The 16,555-nt window shown below is 39.9% G+C and overlaps 1 protein-coding gene across 4 annotated transcripts in view; it reads left to right on the top strand.

Annotated features, from left to right (window-relative positions):
• The window catches only part of COL4A6 (collagen type IV alpha 6 chain), a 144,194-nt gene that overhangs the window by 52,944 nt on the left and 74,695 nt on the right, over positions 1-16,555 (top strand). The window lies entirely within an intron of this gene.

The following is a 16,555-nucleotide window of genomic DNA, read 5'->3' on the forward strand; positions in this document are numbered from 1 at the left end:
TCCCTGGCCAAGATCTCAAAAGCCGTTATGAAGGTTTACAAATTGCTAGATTTGCAAGAAGACATTAATGGAATCTCATTTCTGTATGTGATCTGAGCCCTAGTTCAAAAAGTCAGATGGTTTTTAAGTAGATGGCGACAATTAAAAATAAAAATCAAAGTAGTGTGGACTTCCAGGTTTTACCCAGTCCTTACTGTAATAACTTCTATTTTTTGTGGAAGTGTTTTTGACTTTGGTATTTGTTTGTGAAGGGACAATAGTGTTGAATATAACTAAGCATTTGCCTTTGAGAAAGGCTTTTGTTTAGCTAAAGCCCCTCTCTCTGCAGTCTGGGTTTGAAGGGATCAATGTTTAAGAAAAAGTTCTGTAAAACTGCCTAATTTCTTTTGATGATGTGAAAGGGTTATGAACTTGATCTGAATGCAGCTGGGTATTTCCTATCTTGGAGTTATGCAGAGCTGCTGACCTCACCTCCCCTTCAATTACAATGTTAGCTTCTGTCCAGACACTATCTACTTAATATAGATGTTCTCTTAAATATTTTATCGTATGTCAAAATGAATCCGATAGATTTTGCTGAAGGAGATGAAAAGAATAAAGAGCTGCATTGTAGGTACGTGAAGAATTAGTTTGGAAGGTCTTGCAACACCTGGAGTTAATACTAGTTGTCTTTGTTAATGGTAATAAAGCAATTATTCTTGCTAAAATCACATGACAGGAGCAGTCTGTCATGCAGAAAAAAAAATATTGAAGTTATTGATTATCTGTGGAACAATAATAAGCCAAACTTAGAATAGCAATATTTCTATTCATTTCAGTGACTGAATTTTCAATATTTTAACTCAACATTCAACATTTCAGTAGTAATAGTTCCTAGCCATTTCTTTCAGATGAACATATATCATAGATTCACACCATAATCCAATTGGATTTCTGTTATTTTTTAAGGAAAATATGATCTTCAAAAGAAGTGTGGTTCTCATTTCCTCCATTTCATTTTCAAAGCAAAGCTTTTAACATGAAAATGGCATATTTTACAGCCAACCTTTATCCCACGTGAAAACTTAATAAAATTATTAGCTGTCCTAAAATAATTCAATGCTAGCAGGTTGGAAATAAATTGTTTCCTTATAGAAAAATCATTCTCTGAGAAAGAAGAAATTAAATTTTATTTAAACATTATTAATCCTGATTTTTTCAAGGATATTTCAGTGATACAGTATGGGTAAATTCAAAGCATAACTCAGATGATCATGGCCAATTTTATTTCTAGGATTCAACTCAGGAAAATGTTGCTATTTAGAAATGATCTTAAGCATGTACTTTAATGTTTCCCTAATTGCAGACAGACTTGAGCATGAATTCTTAATTGATAACTGATGATGTGCTTACTCTGGAAGTAAACAAATTCTTTCAAATCGTGTGGCAGGGTGAAAACATGTCTAAACAGATGAATGGAGGACTTTTGCAAGTAAATTCTCAACATAACCTGAAACGCGAGATAAAGCCAATTGCTTAACACCTTATGTGATTGGATACAGTGAGGCACAGACTTGGTTTGGAGTACGCTGTAAACGCTTTGACCTTTGGGTAGCAGTGAGCATCATCCTCCTGTCTCTTTACATTCCCAGCATTCAACTTGATTGTTTGAACTGGCCGCAACACTGTTGACCTTGCAGTTTGAGCTCTTGGCATCTCTTTTGTTAAGATGTCACAAAGATTTTAGGCTGTTTTCATTGCTGACCTGAGAACTCATTTGGCTTTTAGCTTGTTTCTTATGTGACCTGTATCGGTAGGCATTTTCAGTACTTTAAACGTGTGTTTCATCCTACTGTGACCTGTCCATGGAGGAAACTGTCTGCTAGAAGTGGTAATCAGTCCTTTTTACAACACTGCTTCTATCAAGCCATACTGAGTCCTGCTGACATCTTCTTGGACATCTGCAGACAGCTCCTGGAGTCTTGCCACGCCAAAGGATAGGGAGGTGACTGGCAGAACTGGGCAAGAGGATGGTGTGATTATCTGTCCTACAGCACAGCTTGTTTCTTGTAGGAGACTGTTTAGCCTGAGGCTAATTCCTTGGCTTCCTGCCTAGCTTCTCCTCCATCGCTGCTTTAAGTTCAGAACAGACAAATGGCAGATGAGACTTTGCCAATGCCCTGGATCCTTTTTTCGTTCCAGAGCTGTCAATTTTGCATAACTAACCAGTTCAGAATAAATCTAAGTTTTCTTTTTAAAAGAAAGAAATAGCTAAAAAGCAGAAGAAAAATGACAGTAGGCTCAATGAAAATAATATAGGCAATGTCCTCAAGCGTCCTCCTCTTTGGTTGCACTGCTGATCAGATCAAGCTGTGATGAACTTATTTCTGACTAGATACTTTAAAAAATATTCTTTAGACAATTAAAGTGTCAGAAGTGCTTAAGTCCCACTGTTCTGCCTGATTAGGAACTGGGATCCTATTGTTTAAGATACTTCTGGAAATGCAAATTAGACATGTAGAGATTCCACATTCTTGTTTTTGCTATAGAATATTAGTGCATGCACAAGATATACTTGTATTCTTTTTTTATAACCTCTTCATCTTTGAGACAGCTTGGAAGAAGACTAATATCTATAAAGGGGTCTGCTCTTTGGAAAATGGATTTGGGTTCTTTTTAAGACGAAGGACAGTGCAGTCTTTGTCTGGCATCCACTTGGGTGGTTCTGCTAGCAGAGTGATAAGGCATGTCTCATACAAGAGCAAAATTTCATTCCTGTCAGTGGTCTTATGGCTTGCATTGACTCTGGAAAGCCATAGTGCTACCTAATATCCATTTTGGGTTGTTCAGTGAAGTTTAATGCTGGCCCAATTTATTGTGAAGCCTACAAGAAAAAAGTGAGTTGTGGAAGCATCCTTCAACTTAGCCAGTGATTCAGAATCGGCCCTGGTACCTAATGACAGGTTGATGAAAAGCCTGGCTCTATATAATTCAATAGCTAAACTCCTGGTCCAGATTGTAGCCCTTCTGCCCTATTTTTCAGTTCTTTTCTGATGCAGATTTATTGGTATCAGCCCAGTGACTGTGCAAAAGCCCAGTTCTTGATGGAGAGGTGTTATCCTCACTGAAAGGTCCCAGCTGGGACCTTTTCTAGAAGTTCTCTCAGAGGTCAAATGAGAAGATAAAGCTGAGTTTGCGGCCCTTAGTCTTTATCCTCTTAAAGAGGATATCTAGTCTTAAATCCCCTTAGTGTGTGCACTGGAAGCAGGGAGAGAGAAGCTAGCTAGCATGTCACATGACAATTTAAGTGTTACACCAGCAGAAGAAGCCCCCCAAACTGATTTGGCTGGCTATCAGGCTAGGAATTTTGGATAGGCTTGTTGCACTTCTGCTAAGCTGCATTGTCAGAATCTGTGCTAACTTTGGTATAAAATCTAACATAATGCTGTGGAAGGAAAATACCAGTTAGCGTCTGTCATCTTTCCTTTCTTCCTTAATACACAGAGAATGTGAAAGCCTCCACTACAGCTGGATTATCTAGATCAAGTGTGAAGCTTTTAAATCTCAGTCTCTAGTCCCACTCTTCCTGCCACCTGAGATGCCAGCTATTGAACTCGTACACCAACACAATTTTAAAAGGAAATCTGCTTTGACAGCGGAGGTCCCCACATGTACCCTGGTGCATGCATTCTTTTGGGGAAGGAAGGCAGTCTGAACACAACTTGCATTAGTTAAACCCACCTCTGCATACATTTTTACATGCAGTCCTCTTTTAGAACATCAGATGGGTAGAAAAAGCAGCTATATTAAACTATAATGCAAGAGAAGGAAGATGAAAAAAGCAGCTTTATTAAATTATAATGTAAGCAAGGAAGTGGATGTCAATTCTGATGCTAGCCTCTATCTAATGGAAGGCTAGATTTCTAATATGTATTCCCAGTTATTTAGGTGAGTGACCTGCGGGTAGAATATTTTTGGAACTGTCAGAAGACAGTACTGTGTCTGAAAAAACATTTTTCCCTCTCCTTTCTCACTCATTGATCCACAGTTTAGGGATAGGGATAATGCGCTTTGAAAATTGCTTGGTGTATTGATTGCTGTGTTGCTAAGAAATGCACTATAGATAAGTCAGCAGCAACCATGAAGACTTTTTTCCCTGTTTGCGGTGTTTCAAGAAGCACTAGATAGTAGAAGGTCTGCACCATCTCGTCTCTGTAGCTCATTTTGTATTGGTTTATGGTAGTGCTGGGTTTCTTGTTTTTATATGCTGTCATCTACTTTCAAACACTTGCAAAGATGAACTAGCAGCATTGCACTTATACCTTCTCCTGATGCCTGTTCACTTATCTTGGAAGTTATATACAATATTAGGATTTGTTTTACTCAACATGTGCTGGAGCTCTCTAGTGGATACTGGTCTTCCATTTTTCGATTCTGTCTCAGCCTCCCTCCTCCTTCCCTCACCCTCCCTCCGCAAGAAGTTCAAGGGAAAAAAAAAAACCTCTTGGATAATTGTTTCCAAAAGTCCCCAAATTAATCAACAGAGATTGTATCCCAGGCAGCTTTTACAGCTTAGAATTGCTGGGAGAGCTTGGTGTTACCAATTGTATTTCATTTTCCCTGTGATATACGGTCATGTCAGTTTGTGTATCTCTTATGAATCATGTGCTCTCTAAAGCCCTTAAGCTAGATTAAATTCAAGCCTATTAAAACAAGTTGAAGTTACTTATCTAAGTATATGGTCTATTACCGAACTGTTAATGGTGTATAGAACCTCTTTCCTGACTCAGAAAAAAACACAGAGGGTATTTCTCCATTAGCAACTGGTGTGGTTCAAAAGGAGTGTGTGTGTCTGTAGAATGAGGCACTTGTTACCGAGGGTGCAAGGCAGACACTTTATACTAGATCTAGATGAGTTCTGTGAAGTGAAGGACCACTGAAGTGTGTTAGGTGTGCCATGGAGCCTGTTTCCTGACCTAGGCTCATCAGAAAGAAATCCAGTTCATATGCTTGAAAACTACTCTGCAATGTGAAGCAAAGCACAGTAAGTAGGAAGGATTGGCTAAGATTGAGAGAGCTGCCTCAAAAATGCACTCCTGGTCTGAGTTAAAGGCTAGCGTACATGCACCCAGCGATATATGAGATTCTGCAGGTTTTCTCTGAAGATAAAGCAATGATAGTAAATGTAGTAAAAGTTATCTGAGAGTAATCAATGAGTTTTTAGTGGAATCACTGCAGGTCAAATGAGACGTAAAAGACAGGCAGGTTCCCAGCATCCCTGCAGTGAGCGGCATAACCTGAGGTCATAACTTTGGATGATTTAATCTAATTGTTATCTAGCATGAACTAATGTCGCATTGGCAAGAGATCTTGGATTAATGTTTGTCTGGAAATAATCCCCTCAACTTAATACAGGGTGCCCAAAGTGCCTCCCTTGTGATAATTAGTTGGAGATTGGTTGACATTTCTTGTTATAAAATTGTAATAATTACAAGTTGGATTTTTAAGGGTGTTTGCTGAATTCTGCTTTGGCTTGTTAGAAACTGACTGGAGCAGTTTAGGGATTTCCTGATGAAACACAATTTCTTTGGAAGTGTTTACTCATCCTAGTGAATTTTTTTTGCAGAAGTATTTTACACAAACATATTAGCTGATGAAAGACTTCTGTTAAGCCATTGGTTGAAACTTCTCTTAGTTTCTGGGTGGCTCCCTACTACCTTGCATGGCCAGCAGTGTAGGGGACAGGGATGCTGTTGTGATTCCGGTGGGCTCCAGGTTCACCTGCCATACCAATTAGAATAGAACCGTGCTAGGAGATATTGACATTTCTTTCAAACTGACAAGGTATGGCCAGGTGTCTTGGTGTACTAGCTGTAGAGAATCAGCCTGGTAAAAATACTGGGATTGTTATATAGTTATTTTTAAAATGATCTTTTCATGCCAAATATAAGGAGGGATTATTGCGCTGCTGTAGAAGTTCTTGACAAATGTTGGCCATTTAACAGGGATTGTAATTGTCAGTTCTTGTAACGTGTTTGGACTTGGCCAAGCAAGACAGTACACTCTAGCAGATGCCACTGAATTCATACGCAGGAACAGGAAATCAGTCTGGTTAGTATGACTCAGAAAAGGTTAGAATTTTTGAGAATGAAATGCTGCTAATTCTAGAGTGAGCTGTTCTTCATTATCCAGGTTAGAATAATCTGCAAAGCCATACCTCCTGGCCCTCTCTTCTTGTTACCTACACCCAAAGATTCCTCTCCAAAATGTTTCCTCTTAGAATAAGTACAGCTGATCATTTTTTTCTGTTGCAAAAGAATGCAAAAGTCTGGGCCAGACTACTTGTATGTTTTGCCATAATCTTTGATATCATCTCTAGGCTTCTGCAACTGTTATCTCAGGTCCTTTCTTTGCAGTTCCATAGTAGGCCATCTCCAGTCTGGCTGCCACACTCTTGTTCTCTGAAACTACTGCTATTAAAGTCCTTTAGCCAAACCTCAGGGGCTTGGACATAGTAGACATACCTAGGCCTCAGTAGCTTTCCCTCATTTGGCTTTCACAATTCTGTATTTCTGTTTATTCACTGACTTCCTCAATTTACTGAGTTGTTCTGCTTTAGTCACCCTCTGCTATCAGCTGTACATCCCACCGTAACTCTACTTTCTCCTTGTGAATGTCTCATTAGCAATTTAAATGTAACAGTGCCAGAAGTCAACGTCCTGTTTTTAACAAAGTCCTCCTTTTCCTCCTGTTCTCTCTGCTGTTGTCAACACCAACATCTTTTCAGTCTACCATCTATCTTGGATGCCATCTTTGACTTGTCTCTTTCTGCCGGGTTATAACTAATTTCTGTCTTTCTCTACAGCATCTCCAGCTCCTTTTCTTTTCTGTCTACACATCAAGAATTCCTGCCACCTTCTTCTGGCTACAGCATCCTCCTCCTTTCTGACTGGTGTCTGAAAATACTGTTTATAAAATAATATCCTGGCCTGCTGTTCACTGTGTTTCATCTGTTTGTGTCATTTTATTGTCTTTTATTCATATTTAAAGAAAGACACCGGACCTTTGCATATGTCTACTTCATGTAAGAGACTTCATCAGCTTGTCCAGTTTCTCTCTTAACTTCCTTCTTCTTGCTGTCTCTACCAGCTGATTGTGTGATATCTTAGGTTGAACTCTAAGGTGGATTGACTGCATCGTAACTGGATGTGCACAGAAGCTGGGGAAGTAGGGCTGCAGCCTACCGAGGCTTCTGAGCACTAACAGTCATCCAGCAGCCAGACCCTTCTCTACCAAATGTGAATGTAGGAGCTATAATTTGTTTTAAATTGTCTTTATGTGTTGCAGTTTTGACAGTATTGCAGTACTTTCCCCGTTAGTAAGTACTGGTCATGGATTATATGTAAATGATGTCCAATTCTTGTTCAAATTCCCTTCTGGTTAAACAAATAAAACACTATCATTTGATTTGGGAAGAGGATTATCTATAAAGTTAAAAGATGTTGACCATCTGTTCACTGTTGTTAACAAGTTTTGGCAATACTTTGAGAGAAAATGAGGTAACAGTTAAGTCAAACAACTTATGTGCCAGCTGCTTTTTTAACAACTGCCAAGAACTAATTTTTTTTTGAAGTAACAAAACTAACTTTGCCAAATGCGGCATTAAGCAATTATTGTCCTCCTGACCCAACCTAAATACATTGAGCCTGGGCCCCTAATGAGAACCACACCATATGCTAACTAAAATAATGTAAATAAAACCAGTCTCATTGTATTTGAAAGTATCCCTTATGCAATGGGTATCAAGACTAAACCTGTTTGTGTGTAAAGTCTGACATCATCTGCCGTAATAGTGAGTCTGTTTGTGGAGCCTTCTCAAGGGGACAGGGCACTCATCTTGTCTTGCTGACAGAGTTCTTGGAATTCAGTGATGGTGGCAAGCTGAATTTTAGCAGGCTAACCAGGGAATCTTTGGTAGCTGTTTCCATGAGTTGTTTTGCAGTTCAGCCAAAAGGACGCACATGCTAAATGAGGCTAAATATATGCTATAAAATATGCCCCGTTAAGAAGATTTGCACATTGGAAACTAACCAGAAACCGTAGCATTGCTGTGTCACCAGGGTGGCTGAGGTGACTCTATGACCTGAAGCTGTTTCGAAGTCTATCTGCTAGGGCAGCATATCTTGTAAGTGCTGTGGGGGCCTGTGTTTACTTTTGAAATCAGCCAGAACATGGGTCCTCACACTGTGCTCCATAGAGCACTTCCAGATGGTTTGGGAAAGGCCAGCAAAGAACCATTTGTCAGTGTTCAAGGAATCATGCTTCATGCGAGTTGTAACCCAGTCCAGGTTATTTTAAGTCTTTACAGTGTTTTTGAGGCAAACGGAGCATTTAAAAAGCTCCTTACTGCATCCTACAAGGATGTGAGATGTTTTAGATGTTTAAGTAGAGATGTTCCTAACTAAATAACTGAAAGTCTTTGGTGGAACCAGGGTGCTCTGCCTTTTACTGTGGTACATCCTTCTCATCTGAAAGTACTGTAAACTGATTCTCTCTGTCCTGATGCTGGCACTGTGAGCTGAGGGTGCAGGCAAGTTACACTAGGAATAGATACTTTATTATTTCCTGCTTATACAAGCTGCCATGGTTATCACTAGTAATCTAGGTGGGTAAAGTCCTGTTCCCCTTGAAGTCAATGCCATGACTCCCACTGATTTCATTTTATGCATGTAGACAGATGGGAAGGCAGAACCAGACTAGTCTCTTCCTCCCCTTTTTGGAGCCTTGCCACAACTGGCCTTCTGTTCTAGCTTGGTATTTGTGGCACTTTCATCGAGAGCAAAGATGACAACAGTTACTTGTACTACAGATTTATTCCAGATTGACAAACCAGAGAATTCAGCAACAGTTTCCTAATAAGCTGTCGTGCTTCCGAAATACAGGAGAGTAAAAACATCCACATATCCAAATTTTTTCTTTACGATGAAGCTTTCTTGGCTGCAGGTGAAGTATTTGAAGAATTTATTATGTTTTACTTGCCATATAATTCCTTAGAACAGGACTAACATTGCTCCTTTACCTTCCCTTGTTTGTTCACTTATTCACAGTAGGTAAAGAGCTGTAAATGTTCCTCGCATTGTTTTCTATCAGCTGCTTCACCTAGCAGTTAGAAAGATAAGCAGTGATTCCTGTAAGAGGAACTCTGTAGTCCTGCCCAAGAAAGAAGTGAATGCTAACGTGAATCTTGACAATTTATGAGTGTCTAGTTGGGCCTTTGCCCAGTGATTACTGCAACAACATCTTGATTGAAAAAGAGATGATTAAAGCCCACTTAACCTCTGAGAAGTGGCACAGGACTTTGCTTTTCCTCTCCTAGCAGTTAACAGATGAGAAGGGGTGACCCATCTCCTGTACTGAAATTGGCCTAATTGGCCTTTTCTTCCATCACATTCGTTTATGGGGTTTGCCACCTAGACTATGTCTTAGCAATCTTTTTCTCTAATCTCTTTTTAAGACCCAGTTCTCTTCCGACCTGTCTCCTCTCACCCCATCCTAAAACTTGCCCATCTTTGAATTATGTGTGGTTGTTTGGGGATAAACCTGGTACTAATTAATTATTCTTTACGGTTTCTTACTATGGGAAGATGTGCCCTTTGCGGAAACAAGTCATTTTTGAAGAGTTTCCATTGACAGTAAATGAAAGGTGTGACAGACTTTTGGTGTGATCTCTTGAGTCAGGCAGCCTCACAAAGGCAGGAGGATCGTGGAACCAGTCTATGAGCAAGGCCCAGTCCTCAAAGATTTGGCCAACAGTCAGGTTAGGAGCCAATTCATGAGCCAGGAAAACAGCCGACAGGAGGGATTACTACAAAGCAAACTTAATTAGGCAGCAGATAGGCAGGAAGTACGCCAGCCACGGAGCCTGCAGCCAGATGGAGCGAACAATGAAGATGGTTAACCAGGCAAAACTCTGTTTGTAGTGGTAAAGGAGGCTATCGTGCCAATTGATTGGAATCAAAGCCAAATGCGTTGGTCCCCCAGGCTAGCTGTCAATCCCCATTTTCTGGGAAGAATGTACAGTATTTTTGGTGTGAATCACAGTCAGATTTCAGAAGGTAGGAGAAGCACCCTGGTGTATCTCAGCTTTCCCTGATGACTAAGGTTGAAAAACTATTTAGAGATAGCTTCCAAGCTTCCAAAGAGAAAATAACGTGTGTATCTATTAAAAAAATGATAGTAAAACCTGTAGAATAATTGTAGATTGATGCTTCTTTTGGACTCTTGCGTATAATGCGACTTGCGCTTTTAATGGGAATAACTAGACATTCTCTGAGTTATATAAGAAGAAAAAAATAAGAAAGTCTGAATCACAAACCAAAGTATGTTTTATTGGTGCAAAAAATTTATTTCAAACTCAGTTTTCATTACTTAGAATTATCTAGAGGATTGTGGAGTGTATCACCTGGTCCCTCTGTCTGACCAAATCCCTCTAGTAAATATAAAACAAAAGATGACTTCCGCAAAGGGCTGATTTCTCTATGGAATTACACTGGGGTCATGAGAAAATGAGAGGGAACAATTTGCTGAGTGTCCAAGAAGTGAAAAACATCAGTGAATTTGGGAAATGGATAGGAAGAACTGGCAGTCTTAGTACATGACTAAGCTTCATAAACATTAAAAAAGCATATTAGAATGAATGCAGAATTGTACAATAGGCTATAGAAAGGGGTGAAGGTATCTCCTTGTGTATCAAGACCAAACATACTTGATCTGGTGTCGAGGAAGAAGTCAGGGCAGACGTGCTAAATACTTCATGATGAAGAATTTGAAACAAAGAAAGAAAAAACAGGGATTGATATCACAATAAGCATCTCGTATAGGAGATCTAACCAAAAAGAAAAGGGAATGTTGTCTTTATTCTGGGCAAATAATGGGGCATCCAAATAATGGAGCATAGCGGGAGTAAGAGATTTAAATTCCTCTGAACAGACAGTATTCAGGACACAGAATGGTCTGGCTGAGAATCTGTGAATAAGTGTAAGTTGTATAAAAAGATGTACAAAATGATGGCGCGCATAACGCTTAAGAAAAATGAGAGAGCAGCGGGGCAGGGGTGGTGCTTTCTGAGCTTGTTTGTAGGAATGAGTGCAGCATCACGGATGGAAAAATGGCAGTTTCTGAAAGATCCTATGTAAAAGACTCCCAGGCTTCATAAGTGTGAAAAAAGAGAGATGCCTGTTTAACAAAATCAAGACGAGTATCAACTTTTTCCTCCACCTAATTCCGCCAAAATAAGAGGAAAAACTTGGATGTTTGCCAGTCTCCTCCTCTCAGGTTGTTCGTTAGGGACGTTTTAGCTGTCTCTCTCCAGTAAGTCACTGACTATCTGTTAGATAGTTGTGAAAATATGCTTGTTCTCTCTAATGTTGACTTCTTTTTATGGGTGACATATTTCATAGTGTTTAACCTTCTGTGGGATTGTCAACATACAAAACTTAGAGGTAAAGTGAAAATTGTAACAAGAAACAGATACCTGGGTTGTACCAGGTATCTCATCCAGTTACTTGCTTTGGAAAAAAAAGAACGTTTTAGAAGACTGAAAGGTAGCTTGGATGCAAGTGGCCCTGTTAATGAGTGAGTGAGTTTGGGAAGACTCTTTTGGTCTTTTTTCTAAGAACAGCAGACTGGTGCCAGAACTAATAAACAAAAAGACAAAATAATTTTAAAATGTCTGGTTTTAATCCATAATAAATAAAGTACAAACAATGAGCAACTTTGAAGGACTATTTAAAACAATTCTCCAGTTGTCTTTTAAAGCTTCTTGTAATTGTTGTAAATGATCAAAGAAGCATCTCTAAGAAAATGGCTCAACATGTGCTGAATCCTTGGTGTATAGTAAAAGAAGAATTTTTTAGTTTCTAGTGCTAATGGTGATGCAAGTCTGTGCTTAATTTTGTCTTTCGAAGTGCTCTAATCCTGTTATCTTTTACAGTGAATTTCTCAGATTTGTGTTCACATCCATACGTAATGTTGTACTGGAATATTGTAGCAGAACCTGTTCTGCTCTGTACCTGAGCTGTGTCCTTTCCACCTTCTCCTGAAGCTGGAGTATGGACAGTGGCTAGTCTGCTTCAATACTAAATGACTTCTGCTCACATCTCTATGACCAGACCAGCAACATGTGCCTGCCTATGTGTCTGGGGGCTTCCTTTTCCTCTCAGGTTCCAAAAATAAGATCAAAAGTGTTAAATCTGGAAAAAAAAATTGACAGATGCATTAGCCAGGATATTCTTGCATAGCTGTGTTTGCTGCAAACTGCTATACTTATGAAATAGATTTTGGTGTAAAAGAATTGTAAGTTGCTTTTTTTATACACACAGAGCTCTTGTGCTCTGCCAGGCAAAGCCACTTTATATAGCATATTTTTAGACTGTATCACTGTGTTAGACATGATAAGTGTAGGTCATAGGACCCACAGAGGTATCCTGGATCTTTTAGTCCTGTCTCCCCATATTCATAAGCTTCATAAATAATCCTGTTCAGTAAGGTTATTCTTTCTCTTATCATGGATTTGTATTTTTGTAATGTAAACTGCAGTGATGCCTGGTTTCGACTGATGAAAAATGAAAGATGCCACTGGAAAAATGCAGAAGTTATAGCTTACACTTCTACAGATCCTTCCTGGGAGATGCACAGCATTGCAGCTCCCCAGTCATTTGGAGTAGTGCAGTAACTCTTACCCTGAGCTCTTCCTGTGAGTCACAGCGCACGCTTATCTGTAATCTTCTTGCTAGAAATGCTGTTTACTGTAGTTCCATAAATCTATTGAGGACTGCATTACTGGCCATCATGAATCACGCTTTGTGAACTGCTAGCATATAAACCAGAATATTCTTACATGAGAAATATAGGTAAAGGACATTTTCTAGCAAATTGTTAAACAGATTTTGCTGCTACTTTGTGAGGCTTTATTTCCTTTGATGCTGTATTCTTTGTGCTGGCCGTTCTGAATACCGACATGATGTTGTTGTGGCATTTCTTTTATTGTGATGATCCCAGCTGAGAGGAGGGAGAAGTCCTGCAGTGCAGAGCAGTTACAAACACACAGGAGGGGACACTTGGTGCTCCAAGTACTTTCCCTCTGAGTGAATTACTGTAGTTATAGGTTTTCTCAAGTTTCAGTTAAGAAATTTGTTACTTATTCGACTGTACTTTCAGAGACGTAGGTGACTTTATAGAAAATCTTTCAAAATAAAACACCACAAATCTGCACTCTGTACTCCTTAGTAAGATACCTCTGAAAATAGCTAATGAATTCTTGTGAAATATATTTCCTATCCAAGTTTAGAGACATATGAAAAAGAAAAAATAGCAGAAGAGGTTGTTCTTGTCTCACTTTTATTATTTAGGACATGTCTTCCTAACAGTACAAAATGTTTTTGGAGAATATCTGCCTTTGGAATATCCCTAGCACTGGAGATGTTGTCCAGCCTGTCTCACAGCAAATTCAAAATAAATAAATAAAGTCTGCATGCAAAATCAAGGCAGCAGGTGGTCATTCCCTCTATAACTCCAGCTGCACTTGAGCTGTAAATCCAAAAGCATTACAAAACTAGCAACAGGACACCCAGTGGTTCCTTTTAGGCTTGGATCAGTGTTCCTGGGACATTAAAGGAAATTTTCCTAAGATTTAAAGTTTTCTCTTGAAACAATAAATGACATAAGTATTATCTTCAGACTTTTTCCAGAGCAGTGAAGTAATTAAACTTCACTTGTTTTCCTAACATCAGGGCTAAAACCTGAACTAATCTATTCTAACCATTCCCTTTTTTTTATCGGTCGGAATGTGTGTTGACTCCTGAGAACATTTGGGTGAATAATAGTTCTGCTTGCAGTGGATCTATTTTATGCACTGGGTGACAGAAAGCAGGCAGGGTTTTCTTCACAGTGTTAGTCTGGCTGCTGTATTCTGCATTTTTCTTCTTGCACAAGCATGGGTCAGGTACCATACTTAGGTGTCTTTAGACTTATTTCGTCTGATAACGTAGCATCTGCGTTAAGCGGTGCCTTTGCTCTCTCGTGTGGGTTTGTTACCAGTATTATGAACTCTTTGCTCTATGCTCAGGAGGAAAGCTGGGTTCCTCTGGTGTTATTAAGAGATTTGCCACCAGCTGTAAGGAGGCCAGGGTTTTCATCTTCAAACCCTGCAAGCAAGTTGCTCTTGCAACAGGCTTTTAGGAATGCCTGTTCAAACAGTCATTTGTGCGGGACATTTTATGCGACCTTGTGGATAAGAGATGTAGTGGCTTAAAAGAAGATGTGTGAATGCTACGTAGAGTGTTGGCAGGATGTTGTACCTGCAGGAGGTACGTTTCTGTAAGCCCAGTCTCCTTCGTGGAATAAAATCTGAATTTGTTTTGCAAAGGGTCATTAGTTGTGACTGTGCTGGGTAGGTTTGGGTTTCGGGGACGTGTCCATTATACTTCACTGAGTTCAGGCTACAGCCAGTCCCGGGCCTGGCCTTGGAGGAGGTTTCAAGAAGGGGTCTGTGAGCTGGCTGTTAGAAACACACAGCAGTTCCCAGCGTTGAGCTTCCAGTCAGTGCACGTGTGTGCCCACACGCAGCATCCCCAGCTCCTGACGGGGGGACTGTGCAGAGATGGTCCCCGCCTCCTACTGCCCCGGTGTTACTTAATCTTTCTTGAATCACTCCAGTGCATGATTAGAGATAATCCACACAGCTACAACATCAAAGCGCATGTCTGCGGGTAGGTAGGGGGGGCTGAAGCAGTGTGTTACGTGGTGTTGTGCATGGGCAACCTCCTCATTCCCAGCCAGGCTAGCGGAAACGATCTTGGCCCTTTAATGAGGTTACAGCTCCTTTGCTGTTAAAGCAAAAGTGTCAAAATATCCTGTGATAATGATTTTCTTCTAGGCTAGTGGAGGAGAGGCCAACAGCAACTAAAATGCCATTTTGAAGTTGTCCCTGGCAAATTCCCATTCCTTGGGTTATGAATTACTGTGGATGCTTGATATATCTGTCTGAAGAAAAGTTTTCTTAGAGCAAGCAGTTAAGGACATGGCTGATTCGAGAGGCCATGATATGAGTATGCTGAGCAGTGTAAGCAGTTTATCCTATTTGTTCCATTGCTAGGACCTGACACCTTTTGCTGACTCTGACATGGCCTGTCAATATTCTCATGGTTTCATCACACAGAAAGTGAATGGAAGAAACCGTTCACATCTCATTAAAAATACCACTGTGGCATGACATTTGACTTGGGCACAGGAAAACAGGGAAGGAGTCACCTGCTTATGAGGCGGAAGCGGAGAGGGAAGGCTCCCATTGCAAAGCCGTGCATTTCTTGAGTGAAGTCCTGGCTTCACTGGAAATTTTGATTGCTTCGAAGAAATGGGGATTTTCTCTTCAGCAGATGGAAATACAGGAACCGTCAGGGAGAAGGTAGGAACACTGTTCCATTCCTGTCTTGCTGTATCACAGTGTAGTTTGCCCTGAAGAGAGAAGCACGCTATGTGTCCCTTAAGGATGGTGAAGCTTGCATAGTCCTTCCACCTTGTGCAGTAGGCTGCTTTGAAGCCTCCGGTAGGAGATCCTTTCCAGACCTTCTCTCTGCGCAGCACAGTCCTGCCATGCTCCCAGGCTGTGGCTTGCAGTGCTACATCAATAGAAGCATTTAAGAGCAGTTCCATTGCCCTTGCACAATGGGCCTGGGATTTTTATTGTTGTTTCATTGCGTGTCTTAAGGAATTCTGAGCTACCATGGTGCTCGTTGTATCTATTTCAATGACATACCAATCAATTATGTTTAAAGACCTGCAGAGGAAAATGCAGTTCACAGTCTTTGATTTTTTTCCTTTTCTTCCGTCTTACGCTTTTTAGTAAATGCATGTCTTGGCACAAGAGAAATTGAAGTGGGAGTGTGTTTCGTTTTAAAAAATAACATCCTCATTATATAATCCTGCACTTAATTAAATTTCCTCTGTTTTAACTGGACATAATAACAAATAACTGCAACAAACAAAAATAAAGATTCTTGAGGAATACTGACTTACCTCTGATAGGAACCGTCTGGCATATACATAATTAATCTTTTTTTAACTTATGCTTTAGTAACAAGCTCAGCATTTGTTTCATATTTCCTCTTTGTGCTTTGGGGTTACTTATGAGTGAAGCTTAATGGATTAAAAATGTTTGACTTGAAGCCTAAAGTTCTATTTGTGGGATTTCTTTTCTCACTTTTTTATATATTGGAAAGCATATGGCACAACTGGCTTCTGTCTAGTAAGTACATCAGGACAAACAAGTATCACAGTTCCATATTTGATAACTGGAAAGGTACTGAAAAGAAAACAATGGCAAGTTTCCACATTGTTAATAGTACAGCTGCGGTTATTGTCGGGGTAGCCAATGTTACGTTAATAGGAATAGCATTTAGTACTTCACACTATGGGCAGAAAATTCTTGGAGGACCTGGCAAAAATTAGGTTGGAAAAGTCACTTCATGTTTCTATGAGTCTGTTTTCATTGCCTGTTATTGCTGGTCTCAGCTGTTCA

The sequence above is a fragment of the Dromaius novaehollandiae genome, chromosome 11, assembly GCF_036370855.1.
Source record: "Dromaius novaehollandiae isolate bDroNov1 chromosome 11, bDroNov1.hap1, whole genome shotgun sequence".
Lineage (NCBI taxonomy): Eukaryota > Metazoa > Chordata > Aves > Casuariiformes > Dromaiidae > Dromaius > Dromaius novaehollandiae.